The sequence below is a fragment of the Megalobrama amblycephala genome, linkage group LG18 (genome assembly GCF_018812025.1).
Source record: "Megalobrama amblycephala isolate DHTTF-2021 linkage group LG18, ASM1881202v1, whole genome shotgun sequence".
NCBI classification, from domain to species: Eukaryota; Metazoa; Chordata; class Actinopteri; order Cypriniformes; family Xenocyprididae; genus Megalobrama; species Megalobrama amblycephala.
The window spans coordinates 33,058,692-33,072,367 of record NC_063061.1 but is presented as its reverse complement, the minus strand read 5'-3'; the positions used below and the strand labels follow the sequence as shown (position 1 = coordinate 33,072,367).

Sequence of the window (13,676 nt, the reverse complement as noted above, 5' to 3'; positions counted from 1 at the left end):
TGGAGATTTTTGTGAAAATTATCAAAAATGCTGGTACCAACTGAAACTTAAAAAAACAACAACAAAAATGTTGAGTTAAGTTGAGTGTTGACTGATTATAAAGAGTATTCAATTCAGTGCTGATAAATATGATGCTTTTTTCTCTTTACATTCAGTTTCCTAGAATGTAAAGTGCCAATATCCCTCAGTACGGAGTTAAACATCGGACTGCTGGGAAACACTTCATCTACTCCCACATGATGGCAGTACATGTGTTTTATGAACTGTAAGACTCAATACAGATTTGTGCTTTAGTAACTGTATTATTAAGAATGTCTGTGAATGATTTTGATAATGTTTCTGATATTTTGTTTCTCCGCATATTCTCTGCGTATTTCCTACTTCTGGCATCAACAGATTAGTTGATCACAGTTACAATGAAGTTTCTTTGGGGTTTTTTCCCCCATAAAAAAAAAAAAAAATGGTTTAGAGGAGATTGAACAAAAAATGCTTGAAATCCTTGATGATTAATAATATCGTGATCCTGTACACATCATTGTAAAATATGAAACCTTGTCAAACGAATATTCTCGGGAAGGTTTTAAAGCATTCACATTTTTATAGCATGCAGATATTGTATGATTATACAATGAACCTTAACAATTTAATGTTTCACTGTTACTGTACAGTACAAAAGATGAAACAGTGTGTGTTTATATAAGACATGCATGACAACACAAGACAAAAAATTCTTATGCTGTCTTTCACTTTCAGAAGTGAGTTTATGGCTGTAATGTAGGGAGTCCACTGGAGGCGAACGTAGTGAGAACCCAAGTGCAGTTTATTAACATTCCCAAATATGAACATGAACAAAAACGAAGACATGACTTGACATGGCTTGGCTTGGCTTGACTTGACTTGAGCAGACTTGGCTTGAGCAGACTTGACAAAATGACTCACCGACAGCAGGTTACATTTACAATACACGACAAAGGAACATGGGGAAGACAATTGCTATAAATACAAGAACTAAGAGAACACATAACTGGCACATAAATGGCAGCCGTGGCATGGCGAGGCTCTGGCATGGCATGACGAGACTCTGGCGTGGCAGCCATGGCATGACGAGGCTCTGCCGTGGCATAGCGAGGCTCTGGCGTGGCAGCGTGGCATGGCGAGGCTCTGGCGTGGCATTGCGAGGCTCAGGCGTGGCATGGCGAGACTCTGGCGTGGCATGACGAGACTCAGGCGTGGCAGCCGTGGCATGACGAGGCTCAGGCGTGGCAGCCGTGGCCTGATGAGACTCTGGCATGGCTTGACGAGACTCAGGCAAGGCATCCGTGGCATGACGAGGCTCAGGCGTGGCAGCCGTGGCATGATGAGGCTCAGGCGTGGCAGCCGTGGCATGACGAGGCTCAGGCGTGGCAGCTGTGGCATGACGAGGCTCTGGCGTGGCATGGCGAGGCTCTGGCATGGCAGCCGTGGCATGGCGAGGCTCAGGTGTGGCATGGCGAGGCTCTGGCGTGGCATGGCGAGACTCTGGCGTGGCTAGGCAAGACTCTGGCATGGCAAGACGAGACTCTGGCATGGCAAGACGAGACTCTGCCGTGGCCTGACGAGACTCTGGCGTGGCATGACGAGACTCTGCCGTGGCCTGACGAGACTCTGGCGTGGCATGACGAGACTCTGGCGTGGCATGATGAGACTCAGGCGTGGCATGATGAGACTCAGGCGTGGCATGATGAGACTCTGGCGTGGCATGATGAGACTCTGGCGTGGCATGACGAGGCTCCATCTTGGGGCGAGACACTGACGTGGCAGCCTTGAGGGTGAAACGGGCGGCGGGCTTGAGTGCGAAGCGGCCGGCGGCCTTGAATGCGAAGCGGCTGGCTCAAGACGAGACACTAGCATGGCAGGCATGGCAGGCATGGCTGGAGCAGGCACTGGCGTGGCATAAATAATCCCAGACATGAACGTGGGCGCATGGAGACAGTCAGGTGTAGATGGTACTGTGGGAGTGTGGGGCTCATCATCCACAAACCCCACAGTAAAAGATGATCCACTTAGTAACAGGGCGTGGTCGATGTATTGAACCAGGGAAAAGTGACTTTTTCCCCATGGCAAAAGTGAACGCAAAGGTTCATTAATTCCATGACGAAATATATCCTTAAGTGCCATGTCGTTAAAATTGACACGATGGCACGCATAACAAAAATCCTTGACATAGTCCTCAATGGAAAAATTACCTTGACATAAGTTCAGGAGGTAAACTGCTGGGTCCATAGAGGGTCATGGATTCTGTAACATAGGGAGTCCACTGGAGGCGAGCGTAGTGAGAACCCAAGTGCGGTTAATTAACATTCCCAAACATGAACATGAACAAAGACAAGCAACATGAAACAAACTACAAAATAAAAGACATGGAATCCAAAACATGAACACAAAACCAAAACACCCGTGACAACGGCGTATCAAAACAAGACTTAAGTGTTAGCTACTACTATTTTTCTTCACAGTACGCCACAATCAAGCATAGGTAAGTAAACTACTTTCTACAGTATTTTATGTTTCTGTATTTATTGTAAGAAACTGAATGTTTTGAAGCTCTTAAAGCTCAAGAACAGTTGGTGAATTCTTGTTGTTGTTTTATCGGTAAATAACAGTCGTCATAGTTTGGGCACAAAACAAAAGTAAGTTCAGTGTTATACAAAATAGCAGCAAAACTGGAATGAAGACTTGCCATATAAAAAAACCCAGGCTACAAAAATTATGTGATGTTTATTTTATTCAGAAGTTTGCATTTTATAGAAATGTACTTTATAGCACACATTCTACATTGTACAAGCTCCATAAAGTTTATACAGTTTATACATACTCAAGAGGTATATCGAATTACAAAAGCTTTTTATTCCAATAAAAACTAAAAAAAAAACTATAAAAATATTCAGAATGAGCAAGATGCAGCATGTTTTATCTTTTGAATCAGAAGCAAGAGTCTTGTTTCAGTCCCACAGTGGTAGGCTCTTCCACAGAATCTTGGCAGCAGTACACTGGAAGACAGATAAAAACAAACAACCTGCCAGTATCTCCAGTCCAATTTAAGCAATAAAGCAAACCAGTTACTACTCTCACTCGTGCACACAATAACCAACCACAGACAACAACATCAAAACCCAGTATCACAGCACTAAACAAAAAAATAAATATAAATAAAAAGGAAAAAGTGACTATTGACTAGCATACTGGCAATTAGTTATCTCAGTCTCTACATGGCGAGGCTCTGGCGTGGCATGACGAGGCTCCATCTCGGGGCGAGACACTGGCGCGGAGGCCTTGAGGGTAAAATGGCTGGTGGGCTTGAGTGCGAAACGGCCGGCGGCCTTGAATGCGAAGCGGCTGGGTCAAGACGAGACACTGGCGTGGCATGACGAGACTCTGGAGTGGCATGGCGAGACTCTGCCGTGGCCTGACGAGACTCTGGCGTGGCATGGCGAGACTCTGCCGTGGCCTGACGAGACTCTGGCGTGGCATGGCGAGACTCTGGCGTGGCCTGACGAGACTCTGGCGTGGCATGACGAGGCTCCATCTCGGGGCGAGACACTGGCGCGGAGGCCTTGAGGGTAAAACGGCTGGTGGGCTTGAGGTCGAAACGGCCGGCGGCCTTGAGTGCGAAGCAGCTGGCTCAAGACGAGACACTGGCGTGGCATGGCGAGACTCTGCCGTGGCCTGACGAGACTCTGCCGTGGCATGGCGAGACTCTGGCGTGGCATGGCGAGACTCTGCCGTGGCCTGACGAGACTCTGCTGTGGCCTGACGAGACTCTGGCGTGGCATGGCGAGACTCTGCCGTGGCCTGACGAGACTCTGCCGTGGCCTGACGAGACTCTGGCGTGGCATGGCGAGACTCTGCCGTGGACTGACGAGACTCTGGCGTGGCATGGCGAGACTCTGCCGTGGCCTGACGAGACTCTGCCGTGGCCTGACGAGACTCTGGCGTGGCATGGCGAGACTCTGCCGTGGCCTGACGAGACTCTGGCGTGGCATGGCGAGACTCTAGCGTGGCCTGACGAGACTCTGGCGTGGCATGACGAGGCTCCATCTCGGGGCGAGACACTGGCGCGGAGGCCTTGAGGGTAAAACAGCTGGTGGGCTTGAGTGTGAAACGGCCGGCGGCCTTGAATGCGAAGCAGCTGGCTCAAGACGAGACACTGGCGTGGCATGGCGAGACTCTGGCGTGGCATGGCGAGACACTGGCGTGGCATGGCGAGACTCTGGCGTGGCATGGCGAGACTCTGCCGTGGCCTGACGAGACTCTGGCGTGGCCTGGCGAGACTCTGGCGTGGCATGACGAGACTCTGCCGTGGCATGGCGAGACTCTGGCGTGGCATGGCGAGACTCTGCCGTGGCATGACGAGACTCTGCCGTGGCATGACGAGACTCTGGCGTGGCATGGCGAGACTCTGCCATGGCCTGACGAGACTCAGGCGTGGCATTTCAAAACCAAAACACCCGTGACAACGGTGTATCAAAACAAGACTGAAGTATTAGCTACTACTATTTTTCTTCACAGTACGCCACAATCAAGCATAGGTAAGTAAACTACTTTCTACAGTATTTTATGTTTCTGTATTTATTATAAGAAACTGAATGTTTTGAAGCTCTTAAAGCTCAAGAACAGTTGGTGAATTCTTGTTGTTGTTTTATCGGTAAATAACAGTCATCATAGTTTGGGCAGAAAACAAAAGGAAGTTCAGTGTTTTACAAAATAGCAGCAAAACTGGAATGAAGACTTGCCATATAAAAAAACCCAGGCTACAAAAATTATGTGATGTTTATTTTATTCAGAAGTTTGCATTTTATAGAAATGTACTTTATAGCACACATTCTACATTGTACAAGCTCCATAAAGTTTATACAGTTTATACATACTCAAGAGGTATATCGAATTACAAAAGCTTTTTATTCCAATAAAACTATAAAAAAAAAAAAACTATAAAATTTTCCGAATGAGCAAGATGCAGCAAGATGTTTTATCTTTTGAATCAGAAGCAAGAGTCTTGTTTCAGTCCCACAGTGGCAGGCTCTTCCACAGAATCTGGGCAGCAGTACACTGGAAGACAGATAAAAACAAACAACCTGCCAGTATCTCCAGTCCAATTTAAGCAATAAAGCAAACTAGTTCCTACTCTCACTCGTGCACACAATAACCAACCACAGCACAACAACATCAAAACCCAGTATCACATCACTAAACAAAAAAATAAATATAAATAAAAAGGAAAAAGTGACTATTGACTAGCATACTGGCAATTAGTTATCTCGGTCTCTACTAGGGGTGCAACGATTCTCTGTAAAAAATCGAACCGTACTGTTCTGATACCTGGAATACCTGGAGGAAACTCATGATGACACGGGAGAACATGCAAACTACACTATATGACCCTAGAAAAAACAGTCACTTTTAGGAAGGAAAAGGGCAGATGCCCCCTTTGATGTCTATGCATTTCACGTGCCTGCATAGTCATATCATGATTCTCAACGTCACATTCATGCTTTCTTCAAATGTTTTTTGTTACAGATTTTGCAGAAACAACGCCCACAGAAGAAAATGGGAGGAAAAAGTGTAAGTCATATTGACTATGCCCACAGAAGAAAAACTGTAACATTACCAAAAATGTCTACATTTTGAATGAACAAAAAGTTGACAAATGATTAATCTGCTCCGTAAATAATTCTAGATAACTTATCCAAATTGTTTAAATTTGTAGAATGCACATAAACTTTTCCATTAACTGGTTAAAATGCATGCAATTTTGGTCTTTTTTTTCACCTTCAGCACTCTTGCAAATCCTCACTGCTTTCCGCCATGCACGAAAAATGAAACCTATGATGGATAGCCAATCTTTAAAGTTAATCAGTTGTTGGTTTTGTCAACAAGCTAGTCAAAAGTGTTTTGCAAACCAGCTTGCTAGGACTGGGTGATATGATATTAGTCTCAGCCTCAGATGTCATGCCCACGAACCGTTGGCTGAAAGTCTGATGCATATGGCACACTTATCTGGAAACACTTCAGGAGTTTCGAAGTTGTCATCTGGTTGTTTGAATTATACAGGATGTCCTGGAGACGTGTGTGTTGCTTTCTTTAAACTAATGCAGTAAAGTCAAACCTCCTCATAGAAGAACACAGTTGTGTTGACAACTGTGACAATAAGTGCTTACCAGGATCAACTAAACGCTTGTGGAATTTTCAAAAGTATGTATTGCATAGGGTTCTTGAATAAATCATTTATTTAGATGCACGGTGGTCTGTTAATGTAGGGACACTACATTTTCACACCCATTAACATGACATGGAACAAAATGAACTGTGATTGGTGTCTGTCCTCTTGGGTGGTCTTTGGCCAAAGAAAGATGCAATAGACTCCAGACCTTTTGTCATCAGTCTGAAGGTCTGGATATGTGAGACTATGTTGATATATACTATATTATGGAGATGATATAAAGCAAGAGTCAATTTAACCTTTTCCATATCCTTTATATATCGCGGTATGCAAATATGTCCAAGAAGCTTTTGAGTTATTGACACGTTAAAGTGATAAAGGAACATGGATGAACAAAAAACGTTTGTGTTGTTTGCATTATATGCACTTGCGTGCCGATTGCCAACAAAACAGACATCTGATGCAGCTTTACTCACCACCCGCGATCTGCAAATCCAGCGCCAAACTGGGACTTGTTTACAAAGTATTCATCACTGAAATCCCGGGAACAAACACACATATGTGCACAACTTTGTTGCTGCCCCAGAAAAACAAACTTCATCCACTGTTCCCTTAACGCTGGGTTCTTTGGGAAGCCTTAAAAAGGTAATCTTTTCCTCACAACCAAAAACACACTCCTTTGGTGACAGGAGCCGCGTCTCATTTCAGTGGCTGTGTCCTCCGGAGATCGCATTTGAAGGCTGAATACTTCATTAAGGATGTCATATTTGAGAAAAGTAACCTTAATAAAATTGACTGATATTTATTATGAAGTGTAAAATACTGTAATTTCTTTCTTACGTTGCAATCTAATGGTTATTTTTCTTAAATGAGACTGCAGCCTTCAAAGGGTGCAGCCCCTGAATTGGGACACAGCCATTGTTGAAAAATCTAGCTTATAATTGGCACAGAAATACTCTGTCATACTTAGCTTTTTATAAATGTATACTAGAAAAAAACATTACAGGTGTGCGTCTTGAGACAAAACGTTGACACTGACATGTGTTAAGATGCCGGTAGTTGCTTACAGTTAAAACAGCTCAAACATAAATTTTAGTCTGAGACTAGTTTAAGCCTTGTCTGTGAAACTGGGGGTAAGTCATTCCAGCTGCTTAAGTTGTAGTGCTGGAACCAATTAATCTTTCCTATTTCTGTTAAAATCCACAGCTATCATAGAACATGCTAAAATAAACTCTTTTAAATGTCAAAAATAACAACATTAAACACTAACAGGTCTTTCACAAAAAAACATAAAAAGTAAAATAACACTTAATTTCAACATTTATTCTCCTTATCCATTCCTATGCAAATTGCAAAGCTGGGAACTAGAAAGCCACTGCCTAATTTCGGAAGTTCAAGACTATTTCATTTTCAGTTTCTACAACGTAATTAAATCAAATGCAACATTAATGCAGAAATCTGAGTTTAAATTACACACAATATTAAGTTGATGTAATGATCAACATTATTATGTCAGCAGAACTCCACAAAATAATGCTTAAAATGTTTAATTAAAACAATACCTTAGAATTCTTAACTTGCAACCATGCATTCATTTAAGCTGTGGTAACAAGTCACCTGAATTATTTTTAATGCAGTGTTTTATTTTACATTTGATTTCTTTATGCAATTTCTAGTATTTCTTACTTCTGTGGTAGCTCTACCTAAAAAAAAAAATTAAGCACTCTTTATTTAATTTGTATCTTTGTTGTATTGTATTTATTTTTCATATTGCTTGTCTTTTGTTTATTTGTTCTTATGGTAACTGTTTACTTGTCTTCAATAATTGCTTGAGAATTTTTTACTTAAATTAGTTAGCCTAGTATTTGGTATCAAAACTTAAGAATTGTGAAATTTCACGCGTATCTATAATTTGTGATTTATATAATAGTGTTCATCATAGGCTGCAGTGTAACCTGATCATAAAAGGGTATAGAAATTGATGCTATTTGGCTTTTTGTGTACAGACGATGTCTTAAACACTTTTTTTTTAAGTTGGTGGTAAGGTATCAAATCAAATGATGTCTGAAACACATTACGCCCATCTCCCATTAGGGGATTTACCCTTGTATTTAAATGCGGTTGTCACTCCGGAAACTTTGCAGTGTGTCTGTGGTCGCAGTGTTCCTGTGAACGGATAAAATGTATACGCTGAATTCACTCTTCATTCACAGTGGATGCCTTTATGAAAATATAATAGAATCCATGAGAAGCCAAGTTTAAAAAAAAAAAAAAGCTTGTAAAATAAAATCTTAATGTCACCTCATACAGTCAAAAGAGAGAAAGCGAGAAATGGATAGAAGAGAGATGGAACTGAAGAAAATGAGGGAGGAACTGGACAGAAGGGAGGAGCAACTGATGAGGAGAAGTAAGAATTGTGGTATTGATTCACATTTTGATTGATACGATGACAAAGAGAATCATAATCAGTAAAAGCAAAAATGACAAAAATAATTATTTAAAATTAAACAGAAAAAAATAAGCAAAATGCACTGCAATTGATCAGTGTTAAAAGGTGAAATTATACTTAAATCTTTATTAAAAAAAAAAAAAAAAATATATATATATATATATATATATATATATATATATATGGTAAAACAGAAGATGATGCATGAAGGCATAAAGAAACTGATAAATAAGGTGATGGGTAGAGCCAATGTGACCTGCACCATCATTTGATGGAGCAAAAAAGAAAGAAAACGTACATTTCTGCTTTTTAAATTTTATGCTATTTTTGATAAAGCATCATCTTTATGTCAATTTTATTGTGCAATTCAATCAATGAGTGTTTGTTTGATGCTCTCTAATGACAGATTGCTGTTGCTGCATCATTAAAACGGACCAAGCTAACATCACCTGTAACAACTTCGGTTTGATCTTCCTTCTGTTTTCTTCTTTCTTTGTTTTTGTTTCTGTCTTTTCCATGTGTGTTTGCGCACAGCTGTTTGTTTCACAATCAGCTCTTCCACTCATTTGTGCTCACCTGTCTCCCCTTATTGCTTGATTTCTCTGATATATTTGTGCTTTTTTCTTTTTTGCCAGTGTATTCTCTGCTTCTTGCTGTTTACCTGCCTGTTTTTTTCTATTCTAGTTTTGTTATTTTTTTGTTTTGGTTTCTTTTTATCTCACATATTTTCTCTCCCAGTTTGCTTTCAGGTTCACTGGTGATTTCATATAATTCTGTTGCTGCTGACCACTTGGACTGGTGCTGGAGTTTGAATTTCCCTGGGTTACCGTTCGCCTCTCTGGACTACTTTGTTGCCCTGTTGGTTCTGTTTGCCCCTCGCGTGATCATCCTGTCTGTCTGACATTGATTCTTGTCTCACGATTTGGATTTGATTGCCCTGGACTCTGACCCCTGCCTGCCTGACTATTCTTCTCTCTACTGTCCAGAACTGATTTGGAGCCATGTGGCTTGAACTGTCTCTATTATTGTGCTGCAGTAGATTGGATTTAATACTTCTGCTTTTGAGTCCTTCCTTCCTGAGATTGTAACATCATCATTTCACATCAAGTTACAGCAAAGACTATAGATACAGTGGGTACGGAAAGTATTCAGACCCCCTTACATTTTTCACTTTTGTTATATTGCAGCCATTTGCTAAAGTCATTTAAGTTTATTTTTTTCCTCATTAATGTACACACAGCACCCCATATTGACAGAAAAACACAGAATTGTTGACATTTTTGCAGATTTATTAAAAAAGAAAAACTGAAATATCACATGGTCCTAAGTATTCAGACCCTTTGCTGTGACACTCATATATTTAACTCAGGTGCTGTTCATTTCTTCTGATCATCCTTGAGATGGTTCTACACTGGTGTTGTCACGGTACCAAAATTCCAGTAGTCGGTACCTGTAGCGGAACACTGGATGCACCACAGGATCAACTCAGAATGAGAACAAACACCAGTAATGCCTTTTCTTGGGTGTTACAACAATCAAATCATCTGTTCTGGTTTCACAATCTCTCTTCAGAATGTTTCACACAGACTCAAATTACAGGTTGTTTTCTTTACAGTATCTTAAATTGTTCCACTCAATAAAATGCATTTCACCAAAGGCATATTTTGTTTATATAGAATTAAAATGATTTATGAATACTGAATCAATAATCAAATGATCCATCATTAAAACAATAGTAAAACAAAATGAACACAATAACTCATACCTGCAAGCATGAAATGGTTCTGGTTTCACAATCTGCAAATACATCATTTAGTTAGTACATTGCCCCATTTTTCTAATATGCAGGTGACTTACAATACCAAAGTAACAATTCACAGTTTCAGTTTCTTCTCCTTAACACATATACCATAGCCTGGTAATACCAGACTCTGCTACTTCACTTTGCTTCGTAGACAGAGTCTGGAATGGCATAATAGAGAAGTGTTTTCTCTCTCGCTAGGGGACGCTTGTCTGAAGTTTAAAATCATTGGTTACCCGTAAGCCAATCAGATACGTTTAGTTATGACGTATGTTATCCGCCTGTACAGCCGCATCGAAGCACAGACATCATGCATCGAACTCAAATCTATGATTGAACTTCCACTGTAAACCTGTTGTAAACACATGATGATGTGAGCGAAATACCGGAGTGAACATGGCTGTAAACGACTTTTGCAGATTATGCGAAGTTAATGCATCCCGAAGTTTGCATCCCGTGTCTCGTTTCCCATTTCCGCGGTCGTTTCGGTTTTCGATTTCTCTAACCTACAATGTAAAACTCGGCGCTTAGCATCTACGTCACAGCTCTCAGCCCGCCCTCTGTTCGTTGATTGGCCCGGCTGTTTCCAGACCGGTGGCAAACACAAAGCTCTGACGCTGTATCAGACTGAGTACAGAAGCGAAATGAAATTGAGCGGAAGTAGGAAGTCTGACGTAGTCAGGCTACATATACCATGCTTTGAGTCATGAACTGCATTACCCAAAATGCACCGCCGATTACAGGTGCCCATTTCACTTTGCGCCGCAAGGAATTAACCACTCGCGTCATCAAAATGTAATGAAATGAAACTCAGATGAACGTTAATAAACTTCCTCATACTCATGAGAATGAACATAAGACATAAACTGATATTTCAGATGTTGTACGTTCATAGAATTACGTCACACGTTTTAAGCGATACAGTTTATGTAAAGTATTAAACATGCACAACCTCTAATTTTACACATAACAGGGTCAACAACAGTATTACCAAAATATTTTGTTCTGATTTCGTTGTAACTTCTATTTAATATGCTCCAAGTCAAGAACATGTTCGAGCTGTCCATTAACAGAGACACATACCTCTCTTCAGAATGTTTCACGCAGACTGAAGAGCGCGGCACCAGAGGAACATACCATTGACCGAATAGAGAGGGGTATAGCCTACCACATGAGCAACACAAAAGAACACATAACATTTCTCCAAACAAACACATGCAGCACAAGAAGGCGACGTGACCACAATGTTCGATATACACCAATATTAAATGCTTTGTTAAAGAGTCTCAATTTCCATCTGCATAAATTGTATATATACTCCCAACCCCTCCCCCATACTGAAATGGTGGATCATCCCTTACCAATTGTTTCTGCATCTGTTTTTTTTTTTAACCAAAAGTAACAAAGTTTGATGAATTATAACACTTTTTACACTATTACATACCAATACCATGAACAATTTACGGTTCTCCATACCAATGTCGGTACCACAGCAAAATCTGTTGGAACTATTTTACTATTTTATAGCCTATTTTAAAAACATTAAATATGATTTGGAGTGTGTTTGTGTGTGTATATAAATAGGCTACCTCAATAAAATTAATTTTAAAATATATCAAATAAATAAATAAATAAATAAATGCTTAAACATCCATTTTGTACTGTTGAAAAAAACAGCATATGCTGGTAAGGTAGGTTTTAAAGCTAGTATGCTGGTCAAGTGCTGGTCCTAAACTAGTCCTGCTGGTCCATGCTAGTCCTAAGATGGTCCTGGACCAGCATGGACCAGCAGAAACCAGCTCAAGCCAGCATACCAGCTTCAAAACCTACCTTACCAGCATAAGTAAGGTAGTTTTTTCAACAGGGGTAACAGACGTGCGTGTTTATTTTAGCTATTCCGTCAGTGAAACAACACACTACAGCCTGTAAAACTATGAAATAAATATCGGTAAATAATGGTAACCTAAATAATAAGAAAGTTAAATATTTGTAACACAGTTTGTATATACGGGAAGGAGGCGGGAACCGGTGAACATTCAACATAACTTTAATGCCAAAATAAACAAAGAACAAAACGAAAGTAATGCAAACACACAAACATAATAAAACATAAAATAATATCCAGGCCTGGGGCCTGTTTCAGAAAGGAGGTTAAGTGAAAACTCTGAGTATGTTAACCCTGAAATGAGGGAAACTCTGGGTTTTCTGTTTCAGAATGGGAGGTATGCCAAACCTGAGAAAGCAGGGTAAGTTAAGCCCGTTTCTGAAAGAGAGGTAACTTATATTCAGAGTCAGTTACCATGGTAACTTAGTCAAGTCAAGTCACCTTTATTTATATAGCGCTTTTTACAATGCAGATTGTGTCAAAGCAGCTTTACATTGATAACTGGTACATAATTTGGCTGCACAGCAGCTCTTAAATAATAGTGTCAATGCAGGCAGATTTAGTACACTGTTGAATAAATGTCAAGAATACTATTGAATATCAAATGTCAAGTGTCCCCAACTAAGCAAGCCAAAGGCGACAGCGGCAAGGAACCCAAACTTACTCTGTGAACCTAACCTGGTCGGGAGCAGGTTTTCTTCAGTAAACCCAGAGTTTCCTTCGGTATCCTACCCCTTTTTAAAGTGAAAGTGATGTTTAAATAGTTCACTCATTCATTCACACTGCAAAAATTAGTATTTTTCATCCTATTTCAAGTACAAATATCTAACAATTCTTAAATCAAGATGGATTTTCTATATAAGAAAATTATATAAGATATTTAGTCTTGTTTTCTGGGGGGGGGATCTAAATTAAGTGCATTTTACTTAAGTAAAATTATCAATATCTGCCAGTGTGGTAATAAAAATAATCTTAATGCAAACGGAAAGTGTCGGAGTGTCTACCCAGGTGAAAAAAAAGTGCAGTAAAATACACATTATTTTAGTACACTTAGTACACTTCCATAATGTACTTAAAATGTGCTCTATTTCCGTGCACTTATTTTATACTTAATATAATAAAAGCTCTTCTTTAGATAATCTTAAGAACATTTAAGTGTACTCAACTGTGCTATTTTGAGACACCATGAATTTGAACTAAAATGTGCTTTTAACATTTGAACCCATCTTTCATACACCTTTAAATGTACTCATCAGACATAGGGAATACACTTATGAATTATTTAAAATATAAGAATAATATATGATAAATATATACAAAATGTATTCATAATGTTGTAGGC

General features: G+C 40.2%; 1 long non-coding RNA gene across 1 annotated transcript; it reads left to right on the top strand.

Moving 5' to 3' along the window:
* Positions 1-4,222: 4,222 nt before the first annotated feature.
* LOC125253624 lies at positions 4,223-10,296 on the top strand. The gene is made up of 4 exons (XR_007181495.1): positions 4,223-5,601; positions 8,510-8,606; positions 9,055-9,111; positions 9,387-10,296. It is a non-coding gene; the product is annotated as an uncharacterized LOC125253624 (long non-coding RNA).
* The last annotated feature ends 3,380 nt before the right edge of the window (positions 10,297-13,676 follow it).